Consider the following 13,338-nt stretch of genomic DNA (forward strand, 5'->3'; position numbering starts at 1 on the left):
AGATGAGGACTTTTATAGACCATTGCAGAAATCCACTTGTCCTTAACACAGTTAAAGCATGGAGAATGATGCAACAAAGTGAGGGCAGTTTACAAATAAAAGCACTGCCAATTTTATTCCCATTGTAGGATTGATGGATTTTGGATTTTGGCTCTGGGAGTCCATTGGAGTTTTATGTTTGGGAAACTTATTTGACGGGGAGGGAATGATGTCTTTCGAGCAGCTGATCCAGAAATATGAGCTATCTAGGAGGGACCTCTTTCGTTACTTAGAGATTAGGGATTTTATACTGAAAAAGAGTACACTAAGTGTTTCAGTCCTTGGCACTCTCCCGGCCAGCACCCTCTAGCATTTAATAGAAGGTCGTGTCTCAAAGAGCATCGAGCAGTTGTGCGGAATTTGTGTTCAGCAATTGGGAGTAGACATCTTCACCAGAGGAGTGGGCAGATATTTGGGAGACTGTCCGGAAGATTTCGATTTGCAATAGGACGTGAGTTATGCAACTGAATATACTCCACAGGTTTACTTGGCATCGGAGTGGCTTGCTAAACTTAAGACAGGATTTCCCCAGTGTGCCCAAATGTAAAACAGATGTTGGTACTCTTACTCATTGCTTGTGGTCATGCCACAAACTTTGTAGGTATTGGGGCGCTATAGTGAGTGTTTTGGAAGGGTTCTTGTGAACCGTGGTCAAGGTAGAACTGACGTCCCTCCTCTTGGGTTCGCCGAATCACCCATCTTTGGGAAGAGATTGTTTAGCATTCGTTCATTTTGTGCGAGGAAGAACATTCTGATGAGGTGGGTGTCGGAAACTCCCCCGGATTTCTCGGAGTGATGCAGGTTAGTTAAGGAGCACATACTCCTGAACCTCCTCACAGTAATGGTGCACCAGAAAATGGAACTTTTTGATAGGATGTGGCAGCCCTTTTTGAACCATGGAGACATTGGTTTATTGGCTATTTTGGTCAGGCCCTTTGTGTAACCATTAGCATTGTGTCTGGTATCCCAGATGCCGATGGGAGGAAGAATTCTGAACAAACACGGCTACACAATGCCAGCTATCGATACACTAAAGAGCCAATTGGGACCCACAGCCGGAACATAAATGAGAGCTCAAGCCATACATCTAGCACATTATTTCTGAGCTTGATATTAATGTTCCCAGGAATCCAGAGATATGAGCATCAACTGCAAGGTTAAGGTACAGAAGGTCGGATATTCATGCTGTAATGGGGGCGGGGGGGGGGGGGGGGGTCCAATAGCAAGAATAAAAACATAAAATAAATATGCTGAGAGATCAGCTCAAATGGTCAGTTATGTCAGATGCCCAATCCACCATAATCCAAATGAGATATCTGTTTAACATGGAGCAGAGTGCAAGCTAGCGTCCTGCTCAATACAAACCAGTACTCTGTCTCGACAGTGCAGACCACACCAGTCCATGGGGAGATGTGCAGTGTATAACAGTGAATTGCTCTGTAAAGCTGGATCAGTTAGTGCTGTGTCCACCACCCCAATACATTGTTCAGTAAACATTGTATTAGATCACTGCCCAGCGTGGGGAAACTTGCAGCCCATGCTGGAAGTGACAGGATATACAGCCCCCATCCATTTACAGCTTCATACTTACATTGTGCCAAGAGATGTAGAATATTTAGTCAAAAGGTAGGAGGACGTTTACATAAAGTTGAGGAGGCAAGGATCAGACAGGGGTCCAGAAGGTTACAAGTTATCCAGGAAGGAACTGAAGAATGAACTCATGAGAGGAAGGAGTGGGCATGAAAAAACCTTGGTGTGTAGGACTAAGGTAAAATCTAAGACATTCTACACTTATGTCAGGAATAAGAGGGCGGCCAGAGTGAGGGTAGGGCTCATCACAGATTGTGGAGGGAATTTGCATCATGAGTGGGAAGAGGTAGGGGAAGTCCTTAATGAATGCTGAGCTTCAGTATTCACTACTGAAAGGTGCATTGAAGTCTATGGAGACAGCGTGAAACAGGCTGATATGCTAGAACGGGAAGATGTGATGAAAAATTTGAGAAACACAACAATAGATAAATCTCCTTGGCCAGAAGGAATGTCAGCAAGGATGCTCCAGGAAGCGAGGGAACTGATTGCTGCAGGTATGACAATGACCTTTGCATCCTAACAGTCCACTGGAGTCATGCCAGATGAAAGGAGGTTGGTAAATGTTATTCCCTTGTTCAAGAAATTGAATAGGGATAATCCTGGGAATTATAGAGCAATCAGTCTTACGACAGTGGTGGGCAAAGTATTGGAGAGGATTCTGAAAGACATGATTTACGAATACTTTGAAAAAACATCATTTGATCGAGAAAGTCAATATGCCTTTGTGAGGGGCAGGTCATGCCTCACGAATCTTATTGAATCATTTGAGATTGTGACAAAACACATTTATGAATGTAGATCGATGGATGTGATGTATATGGATTAAAGCAAGGCGTTTGATAAATTTATGGACTGAAGGCACATTCCGATATTAAGCAGTCATGGGATGCAGGGAAATATGGCTGTCTGGGTACAGAAGTTCTGGACCACAGAAGACAGAGGGTGGTAGTTGATGTAAATCATTCAGTCTGGAGTTCTGTGATCACTGGTGTCCCGCAGGATTGGTTTAAGGCCTTTGCTCTTTGCGATTTTTATAAATGGCTTGGATGAGGAAGTGGAACGGTGGGTTAGCACGTTTGCCGATGACACAAATGTTGGTGGAGTTCTGGATAAAGTTGAGGTATTTTATAGGTTGCAACAAAACATTCACGGGATTCACAACTGAGCTGATGAGTCGCAGATCGAGTTAAGTCTGAAAAAGGGTGAAGTCATTCACTTTGGAAGGTCGAATTTGAATGTAGAATATTGGGTTAAAGGCAGTGTGGACGAACAGAGGGATCTTGAGGTCCATGCCCAGAAATCCCTCAAAGTTGCCACCCAGGTTGATGTCAAATCAGCAACAGCGAGGACTGCAGATGCTGTAGATCAGAGTCAAGATTAGAGTGGTGCTGGAAAAGTACTGCAAGTCAGGCAGAATCCAAGTAGCGTATGATGAAGGGCTACTGCCTGAAACATCGATTTTCCTGCTCATCGGATGTTGCCTGACCTGCTCTGCTTTTGCAACACCATCCTAATCTTGACCCAGGTTGAGGTGGTTGTTAAGAAAGTGTATATTGTGTTGGCTTTCACAAGCTGGGGAACGGAGTTTCAGAGAAGTGAGGTTATGCTACAGCTCTATAAAACCCGGATTAAATCACTGTTATGAAGTTGAAGGTGTGTTTAGTACATTTTAAGCGAGAGTGAATGTTTTTCTGCACTGAGAGTTTGCAAGCACCTGCCATATGACTAGCTAGCAGTCTCAGAGTAGGATGGAAAATATAAAGCATGCTGTGAAAGAGATACCTTGAGTTTTGGTTGCTGATTTGACAACAAATCGAATTTAACCATTCAGTTTAAATTATGCCCCGTTAACTAAAGTCAGTCGATTTTGTATTTATTGTTTTGCCAACATCCAACCAATGAGATGATCCAATGTTGAGGGGGATAAATGAGGCAGGCAGTTCGAGAGATAGACTGAGAGTAACTGCCATCTCGAGAGAGAGTGCCATGCAAAACTCTTTCTTTCAAAGATACCGTTTTTGTATGAAACATCCGTGCATTAAAATTCAGAAGACAAACCTTGAGATCTTCAGCTGAAAGAAAAGGAGGGCACTGGAGATAACAGATGCTATGTGGTTTTGAAATTAAGTTGATGTAATTTAATACGGGCTTTTCTTATTGGAACATTATGTTGTTATAAAGTTGGAGGCAGATACCAATCAGTTCAGAGAAAGAGACCCTTAGAGTTGTGAATAGTTGTTTTTCTATGTTCACTTTTAGAGTTAAGGAACAAATTGATGTTATTTATCCTTAAAGAGTGAAATTTGGAATTTGTCAATCGTACTTTAACAGCTTACGAGACGAGTTGAGCTTTTCTGGCTGTTTGGTTTAATTAGCGGAAGGGTTCATTGCCATGATGTAACACCACACGTGGAACATCGTGTTCAGTTCTGGTCTCCTTGTCATAGAAAAGATGTGAAAGCTGTAGAGAGGGTGCAGAGGATTTCCTGCAGTGAAATAGAAATATTGACACACATCACACAGAGCAAGTGAAATATTGAGAAAGTCACTACGCAGAAAAGTAAATACTGGCAGATTCTCCATGTATGTATAAACATTAGTGTGTCACTGTGTGTATAGTATGTCTGTATTGATGACTGTGCATCTGTCTGTGCATGCGCATTAATGTATCGGTATGTGACTGTGTGTCTGTATTAGTATTAGTGTGACTGCATCAGTTTCTGTGTGTGTGCGTCTGTGTATCTGTATTCATTTATGCGTGTCTTTGAGTGTTTGTATTCGTCTCTGTGTGTACCTGCGTGTCTCTGTGTGTATCCGTGTGCATAGCGGATCTGTCAGCCTCTGTGGTGTTTAAAATGAAGTAATGCCCCCTCTGCTGGCCTTCACACTCTACTACATCGACGACATTCCTGATGAAGTGTCCCAGCCCAAAACATTGATTTTCCTACTCCTCGGAGGCTCTCTGACCTGCTGTGCTTTTCCAGCACCACACTCTGGTCTCTGATCTCATACATCTGCAGACATCACTATCTCACATCAGAGTTTCAGTCTGGGAGGGAAGCAGGTCACAACACCATCCGAACTGACAGCACGTCACCACACACACCCGCACACACACATATAGGCAGGTATAGGGAGAATCGTAATTGAACTGAGGACCCGAAGAGTGGAGAATGCTCATGTAGAGTAATGTCTATGCTCCTTCTACAACGTGGAAGTGATTCATCTTTGAAGATTATTCGTGTCACAGACTGTACACAATAAAGAGTATTTCCACTGCATCTGCATCCAATCAAGGTCGACCAAACCATTTGTAAGGTGATATAATGCGTATATTGCACGTTCTGTAACTTGAAATTTTTTGTAATTCACTCCTACAAATGATAAGTGAGAAAGGATTGAAAAGTCCTGAAATTGACACAATGAGGGTGGTACTATCTCAGGGAAAACATCTTTAGGTATCACAGGAAACTGATCTGTGCTTCAAAAGGCGTTATTTGAAAACCCAAACAGCTACGCAATGTGAGAGATTCATAGGACTTGATGTCCTCTGAGAGAGAGATAAAAAACATCTGACACATGTGCAGTGGCATGGTGAGGCCAGCAGAAGGTGACAACGTATGACTCTACACTTAACATTGACAGACAATAGAGATGGGGGAAGGGGGATGGCTGTTGATCTCAGTTTCAGTGGATTTACCACAAAAACCACAAAGGCCACATTTCACAGAGATGACGACAAAGATACACACAAACATCTATAGACACATTAAATACACAACACATATAGATACAGATATAAACACTTACACACTAACATGTGCACACTCCCGCACACAGAAAAAATAGTATTTTGAAGAGAGAGATAAATACGTTTTTCATCAATAAGGGAATCAATTGATCAGTTCGCGAATGCAAAAGAGTGCAGCTGAGAAACATTTCACCCGTGAACAAACGGCACAGCAGATCCGATCGGCTAAATGGATTCATTCTGCTCTAATTTCTTATTTTCTGAAGTGATTCATTTTGGAAGGTCGTATTCAAATGCAGATTACAGAGTCAAAGGTAGCATTTTTGGCCGTTGGAGGAACAGACGGATCTCAGGGCCCACGTCCATAGGTATCACCAAGTTGCCACTCAAGTTGATAGGGGTGTTAAGAGGAGTATAATGAGTTTGTTTTCATTAACAGGAAGATTGAGTTTAAGAGCCACGAGCATATGCTGTAGCTCTATAAAGCCTTGGTTAGACCACACATGAAGTATTGTGTTGAGTTCTGGTTGGCCCATTACGGGAAGAAATTGGAAGCTTTCGCGAAGGTGCAGACAGAATTGACTAGGATGTTGCCGGCGCTGGAGGGCATGTCTTATTAAGAATTTCGGAGGGAGTTAGGCTTTTCTCATTGGAGTGAAGAAGAATGAGAGCGAAATTAATAGAGTTGTGCAAGATGATGAGGCATAGATAGAGTGGACAACCAGAGACTTTTTCCCAGGATGGAAATGGCTATCACGCTGGGAGCATAATTTTAAAGTGATTGGAGGAAGGCTTCGGGGAGATGTCAGATGCAGGTTATTTACACAGGTAGTGATAGGTGTGTGGAATGCACTGCCAGCGATGCTAGTAGAATCAGATACATTAGGGATATTCCAGCAACTCTTGAATAGACAAATAAATGATAATACAAGGAAGGGCATGAAGTTCAGTTTAATCTTAGACAAGGATAGAAAGGTTGGCACAACATTGAAGGCTGAAGGGCTGCACTGTGCTGTACTGTTCAATGTTCTAATTTCCTAAACTATTATGAGCTTATGCTATCTGGAATTAATCTAACTTCTATTGAGGCTAAATTTATTAAGTATTTGATTGTCGAGTGTTATAGGGATTCTGGACAGTTTTGATGGGTTGAATGGTCTATATCTGTTTCTAATTGTCGAGTCCTTGTGTCAAATGTGTGGTGATTGGATAGAGGGGGACACATTTTCAGAATAAGGGCATTCCCATTTCCGACTGACACAGGGATGTTCCTTTCTCTTTAGGGTTGTGTGATCTGTAGTGTTCCCATGCCCAGGTAGCAGTGAAGAGTGGGTTACTGAAAACATTCAAGGTTGAGTTTCATAGATCATTGGTGAACAAAGGAATCTATATTTTTTTTGGGAACAGACAGGAAAGGGATGTATAGTTGCAATCACATCAACAATTAGCATTCTGAATGGAGCAGCAGACGCGTGGGGATGAAAGGCAACCTGCTGCTCCTAACCCATGTCTTGTTCTCTCACTCAAACCTCGTTGCTTTTACAGAAGGAGAGGAAGATCCCATTCCGCCGGTCAGCAATGAGGCACGAGGAGTCCTTTCTGCCCCTCTAAGGGTTTACAAAATAAGATGATAAAGTCATTCAGCCATTTGAGTACATTATACAGCACAGGAAGAGGCCGTCCAACCTCGGCTGCTACACAGGAACAGGGAACCCTGGGTAACTCTCAGGGAACAGACAGTAGGGATTCATGTTTGTTTTCAGTTCAGTGCAGTGAACTTTAACTTGGTGGAGTGCCTTAGATATCAGTGCAAGATCAACAACTATTTCGAACCTATCAATAATTTGGATGTGGGCAGTGATTGGAGGGAAAAGAATCAACTGCAACATGGCAAGTCATAAATCAGATTGATGTCTTCAGTATTCTCACCATGATCATAGCTGGAACTATCTTTGGAAACCTTTTGGTAATTGCTTCAATCGCCTACTTCACCAAACTGCGGACTCCAACTAACGCTTTTATAGTCTCCCTGGCGGTTGCAGATTTCCTCGTTGGCATTAGTGTGATGCCTTTCAGTATGACCAAACTGGTCTTTGGATGGTATTTTGGAAAAACATTTTGCCAAATCCACACGAACATGGATGTAATACTGTACACCTCTTCCATCATGAACGCCAGCTGCATTGCCTTCGATCGATTCTATGCCGTGTGTTACCCACTGAAATACCCGGTCAGGATGTCTCAGAAAAAGAGTGACCATCCTTCTTCTGATTTGTTGGTTTGTTCCTGCTATGGTGTCGTATGTGTTCTTGTTCCTAGATGACCATTTGAGGGTTTGGAGGCCATTCTACAACCCCTCGATCCACACAGTTGTGTGTTTATGGTCAATATTCCTTATGCTGTCTCTGCTTCAGTTATCGCCTTCTACTATCCCATGTTCGTGATGCTCGTGGCATATGGAAAAATTTTCCAAGTAGCAAGGCTCCAAGACATATATAGCATTGAAAATGGGATACAGGGAAGAAGCACTTTGACGAGGTTCCAAAATTCTTCCATGGAGAAAGAAAAGAAATCAGCTGAAACTCTTGGCATCATCATGGGATGTTTCCTGATCTGCTGGTTTCCATTCTTTATTATGAATATAATTAACCCTTTGCTTGGATACCCAGCACACCATGTTCTTCTTGAAGTTTTTTTAATGGTTGGGTTATGTTAATTCAACTCTCAATCCTTTATTCTATGCTTTCTTCAATCAATCTTTCCGGCAAGCTTTCTACATGGTAATTGGCTGTAAGGTTTTGGCCAACAATTGCCAAAATAACAACTTGTCAGACAGCACCAGACAGAATACACATCTTGCAACACTGTCACGTGAAGACTATCTCCCCATTTAGCCAAACGACCAAAATCCATGGGCAGCAACATGACTGTTGCATAAAGCTGTTCGATATGTTTTGACTGCAAACAATAACTTTTTTTTCATCTATTGAGATTGTATTTTATGAAACAATGGGGTGTTGATATTGGTGAAAGTGCCCCAGTGCTGTAGGTGGTTTTAAGGAGCAAAGCAATAACACCAATGTTGTTCAAAATATTTGGTGATGTTTCTTCTATAAATATGGGTCATATTGCAAGAAAAAGAGCATTAGTTATAACTATAGTTTCCTTTCTGTTAAACTTTCATCCATTTAGTGAAATAACTGTGATCATTGTTTCGGTCCCTTTGCATTATGTGCTTAAAGCTTTAAATTGTACATTCAGAATAAATATTAATTTGTCTTAAATCAATTTTATATTGCTCACAATTTTTAAAAGTACACTGCATCTTATGTCACATTGTAATGGTATGTTCAAAATACTCAAGGGAGTGTCTGATAGATTTGGTTTGAAAATGTTTGAAACGAGTTTATTATTGTTGTGTGGAACTGATCTTTTTATTTCAGAAAAAACTGCTTATGCTGTCTATTGAATTCTTTCCTCTCTGTCCAAGTGTTTGACATCTCCTTTAATTTGGCTCCTGAATTTGAGTACTTTTAAAATATTTTTAAGATTCTTTACTGCATTAAAAGGACTTAATTTGTTGGCAAAAAAATTTTTAAAAAACTGTTTGTCATTTTTATAAATGACTTGGAGGAGGGGCTAGAAGGTTGGGTGAGCAAGTTTGCAGATGATACGAAAGTCGGTGGAGTTATTGACAGTGAGGAAGGATGTGTTAGGTTACAGCGGGATATAGATAAGCTGCAGAGTTGGGCAGAAAGGTGGCAAAAGGAGTTCAATGTGTGTAAGTGTGAGGTGATTCACTTTGGTATGAGTAACAAAAAGATGGGGTACTGGGCTAATGGTCGGAGACTTGGTAGTGTGGATGAGCAGAGGGATCTTGGTGTCCATGTACACAGATCTCTGAAAGTTGCCACCCAGGTAAATAGTGCGGTGAAGAAGGCATATGGCGTACTGGCTTTTATTTGTTGAGGAATTGTGTTCCGGAGTCCTGAGGTCATGTTACAGTTGTATAAGGCTCTGGTTCGGCTGCATCTGGAGTATTGTGTGCAATTTTGGTGGCCATACTATAGGATGGATGTGGAGGGACTGGAACGGGTGCAGAGGAGGTTTACCAGGATGTTGCCTCGTATGGTAGGAAGATCGTATGAGGAAAGGCTGAGGCATTTGGAGCTGTTTTCTTTGGAGATAAAAGGTTTGGGGTGACTTGATAGAGGTGTAGGAGATGATTAGAGGTTTAGATAGGTTTGACCATGAGAACCTTTTTCCATGTATGGAGTCAGCTATTACGTGGGGACATAGATTTAAATTAAGGGATCGTAGGTATAGGACGGGGGTAGAATCTTTGCTCAGCGACTCGTGAATTCATGGAATGCCCTGCCAGTCGCAGTGGTGGACTCTCCCTCTTTATGGGTATTTAAACGGGCATTGGATAGGCATATGGAGGATAGTGGGCTATTGTATCTTAGGTGGGCTTGGATCGGCGCAACATCGAGGGCCAAAGGGCCTTTACTGCGCTGTATTTTTCTATGGATTGGAGCTCATTTAGCTCAGCCACCAAGATAGTCATTCAATAAGGTGTAAAGTTGAGGTCGAGAGTCTGCAATGGGATAGAGACAGGAGACGTTAATGCGTAAACCTTCAACCGAATCAGTATAACCTGGGCTAATGAAGTTTATTATGTGACAAAAGGGTAAAACAACAGTAAACTACTTAAAAGGAGAGAGATCACAAAACTCAGTGGTACAACGGGACTTGTGCATCCTAGTACATATATCACACAAGGTTAGTGTGCCGATGCAGTAAGTGATTAGGAAAGTCTAAGGAATGATTCTAATCCATGCAATGGCTATCAGGACATTTTCCTGCATCTGTACATGAGGTTTCCGTGGCCAGATTTGATGTATTGTGTGTAGTGATGATTCCCTAAACTGACAAATAATTATACTAAATTTATTTTGAAGCGCTGTTCGACGTTTTGCTGTACTTGTTCCTGGAAAGAAAGCTTTATTCTGTCATACAGCAAAGAAACAGATCTTTTGGTTCACCTTGTCCATGACAACCAGATGTCCTTAATTAATCTTGCCCAGCACTTAGCCCATATTCCTGTAAACCTTTCCTATTCACGTACCCATCCAAATGGCTTTTAAATGTTGTAATTTTCCCAGCTTCCAACACTTGCTTTGGCAGTTCATTCCATACACTCCGAGAAAAGGTTGCCACTTTTATCTCTTTTAAAGCTTTCACCCTCACATTCAATCTGTGTTCTCTAGTTTTGAACTTCACCCAAACTCAGAAAATGTCCTTGGTTATTCACCATTTCCATGCCCCTCATGATTTTATAAACCTCTACCAGAGCACTTCAGGGTAGCGAATGAGAGATTTTCTTACTGAACCGTTTAAGATTTTGAGCAGAGTGTATCAGGAGCGTGGCTGATGGACATTTCCTCCGGTATGGGAAACGAGAAGTAAGGATTCAAATTCAAGAGAACTGTGTGTTCATTTTAACACAGATAGCACAAAGACATGAATTTATTGGACAAAATTATGAGGACACGTACAAACACATCTTCAAATTACAGCTTAGAAACTGCTCCTATATGGAGCAGGGAACAGGGATGGATTCATACAGTCCCAAGCATGTTGAAGGAGGCTTCACATGGTCCAATTAGATGGTCAGATAACATTATTGCATATTTCAGCTAAATGTTGGAGAAGATGCACCTGCTAGAAACGTCACGGTTTATTGCATTCTCTCTTCCCTTGTTCCTTCTCACAGCAACGTATAAGAGGTGAAAACTCATCAGTAATCTTTAGCACTCGTGAAGGATTCCAGTTGAGGATTAATTGGAATCTCCACACTGCCTGAAGTAAATTGAATTCAGCCAAATCCAACTGTTCCAGGAAGGAATTCGATTGCCAGCAGCTTGTGTAAGCAGAATGACCTCAGAGGCAGAATAAAATTTAATATTTCCTTTTGCCTTGAATTTAACGTTTGCTCCGAAAAGCTCTTTCAAGCTGATATTCTGCAGAGTTTTTTCTGTTTGTCTTCATGCATATGTATTCGTGTGGCTGTGTGCACCTGTGTGTGACACTGTGACTGTCTCCGTCTATGTCTGTTTATGTGTATGTTTCTGTGTACACAAACTGCGTCTCAGTATAGATTGAAAGATAAGTATTAATATACATATTTCTCCACACTGCTTGCCATGTATCTTTCCATCATAACTTGAGTAAGCTTGTTTTTGTAAATTACTTTGCCAAATTAAAGATGTTTACCTGGCTTGTGCCTAGCAAAGAACCTGACCTAGTGTGAGAACTGTATCATTGGCCATATCACCAAACTGGTTAAATTTAAAATGTGTCATGACAAATGAATGAGCTGGAATAGAAAATGAAACAGAGACCCCTCCAAACCCAGTCTGAACAGGGATGAGGAGAAATTCACGAAGGGCTGTTTGAATGGGAATGTTCTTCCCCAGAAGTTTGTGGTGCCTTGTGTGTTTGTTTAATTCAAAGCCATGCTACTTAGACTTTGGATGGTAACGGACAATGATCTACAGACAGGAAAGTGAGGCTGAGACCACAATCTGATCAGCCACAATCTTTGTGCCTGGTGGAGAAGGCTCAAAGTGTCTAATGACCAACGCTTCTCCTTAGTCCCATGTTCCTATTTCCATTGAACATCTCAAACCTGATGGACAGGAACTGTCGGAGGCTATTTACCCCAGTAACCTGGTGCACTGAAACAGCGGAGACCATTCAGCGGATGAAGACTGTCACACACAGTTTGACATGGAGTTGGAAAATATACTTGGGAAAAGAAAGGTTAGGTGACAGTGTGAAACATCTCTCTCCTCTGTCTTTCCAGAACTGCCTTAATTTCTTGGTCATGTTGCCGATTCAGATTCACTGTAAATACAGCGCCTATACCTCACCCAGAAATGACCCACAAACTGCTCTGGTCTCCCTGACTGCAACATCCAATAACAGAATTTACAGGAAGATATCTTCCCAACAACAGAATGAGAGCACATCAGTTACGCGAATACGTCATTCAGACCTTCAGGCCTGTCTTTCCCTTCAATATGATAATAGCTGATCTGCAAAAGTCTCATCTCCTCTTTAATTCTCAATCCCTGCAGTCCTCAACATTCTGATGCCTCATATTCCATTGTGCCCCCTTCCAAATATCTGAGTGATCTACCTCCCCAACCTGTCTGGAATACAGAAGTCCCGACAGTCACTACCCTCTTTGAGAAGGAAATACTCACCACAAACACACTGTGATCTATTCACATGAATGAAAGATATGAACACGCGGTAAGAGTGACTAGCCCTGATATCAAGGCAGGATTTAAATGTGGATGGTATCAAGGAACCCCAAACAGAATTGAATGTAATGGGAATGAAATGTAAGCCCCTCACTGTTTAGAGGCATTGAGAGGACAAGGGAAGATATTTGTGGTTGGTGTGGCTCAATTATTTCAGTCACAGGACATCTCTGCCTGCATCCTCAAGGTTGCTTTCTTCAGCTGTTTCAATGTCTTTCCCACATCTTAAAGTCAGAAGTGGAGATATTCTCTGAAGATCACACAACATTAAGAAGAATTTGTCACCTGTCCACTGCTGAAGCAGTCCCTGTCCATGTGCAGCAAGACCTGGATAGCATCAAAACTGCGTTGTTAAAGTGAAGGTAACATTCTTGTAACAGTCTTACTAGAAATGTCTCTTTTGGTGTTCTACAGTTAAGTAAGAGGAGCTCATTCAGCACCTCAAGCTGGTTTCAACGGAATATATTCAACCCACTGAAACTATTGAATACGAAAAGGGATAGCCCATTCAGTCCCTCCTGCCGATTACACGAGGAGGGAAGGAGTGTCGTTAGCACATCGAGGTGTTCAACAGGAACCAGAAGTTGCCAAGTCAGGTCTTTGAGCCTCTTCCATGTGACCAGGAAG

The 13,338-nt window shown here is 41.9% G+C and overlaps 1 pseudogene; it reads left to right on the forward strand.

Annotated features, from left to right (window-relative positions):
- Window positions 1-7,310: 7,310 nt before the first annotated feature.
- LOC140478455 (trace amine-associated receptor 2-like) lies at window positions 7,311-8,274 on the forward strand (annotated as a pseudogene).
- The last annotated feature ends 5,064 nt before the right edge of the window (window positions 8,275-13,338 follow it).

The sequence above is a fragment of the Chiloscyllium punctatum genome, chromosome 6 (assembly GCF_047496795.1).
Source record: "Chiloscyllium punctatum isolate Juve2018m chromosome 6, sChiPun1.3, whole genome shotgun sequence".
Taxonomy (NCBI): Eukaryota; Metazoa; Chordata; class Chondrichthyes; order Orectolobiformes; family Hemiscylliidae; genus Chiloscyllium; species Chiloscyllium punctatum.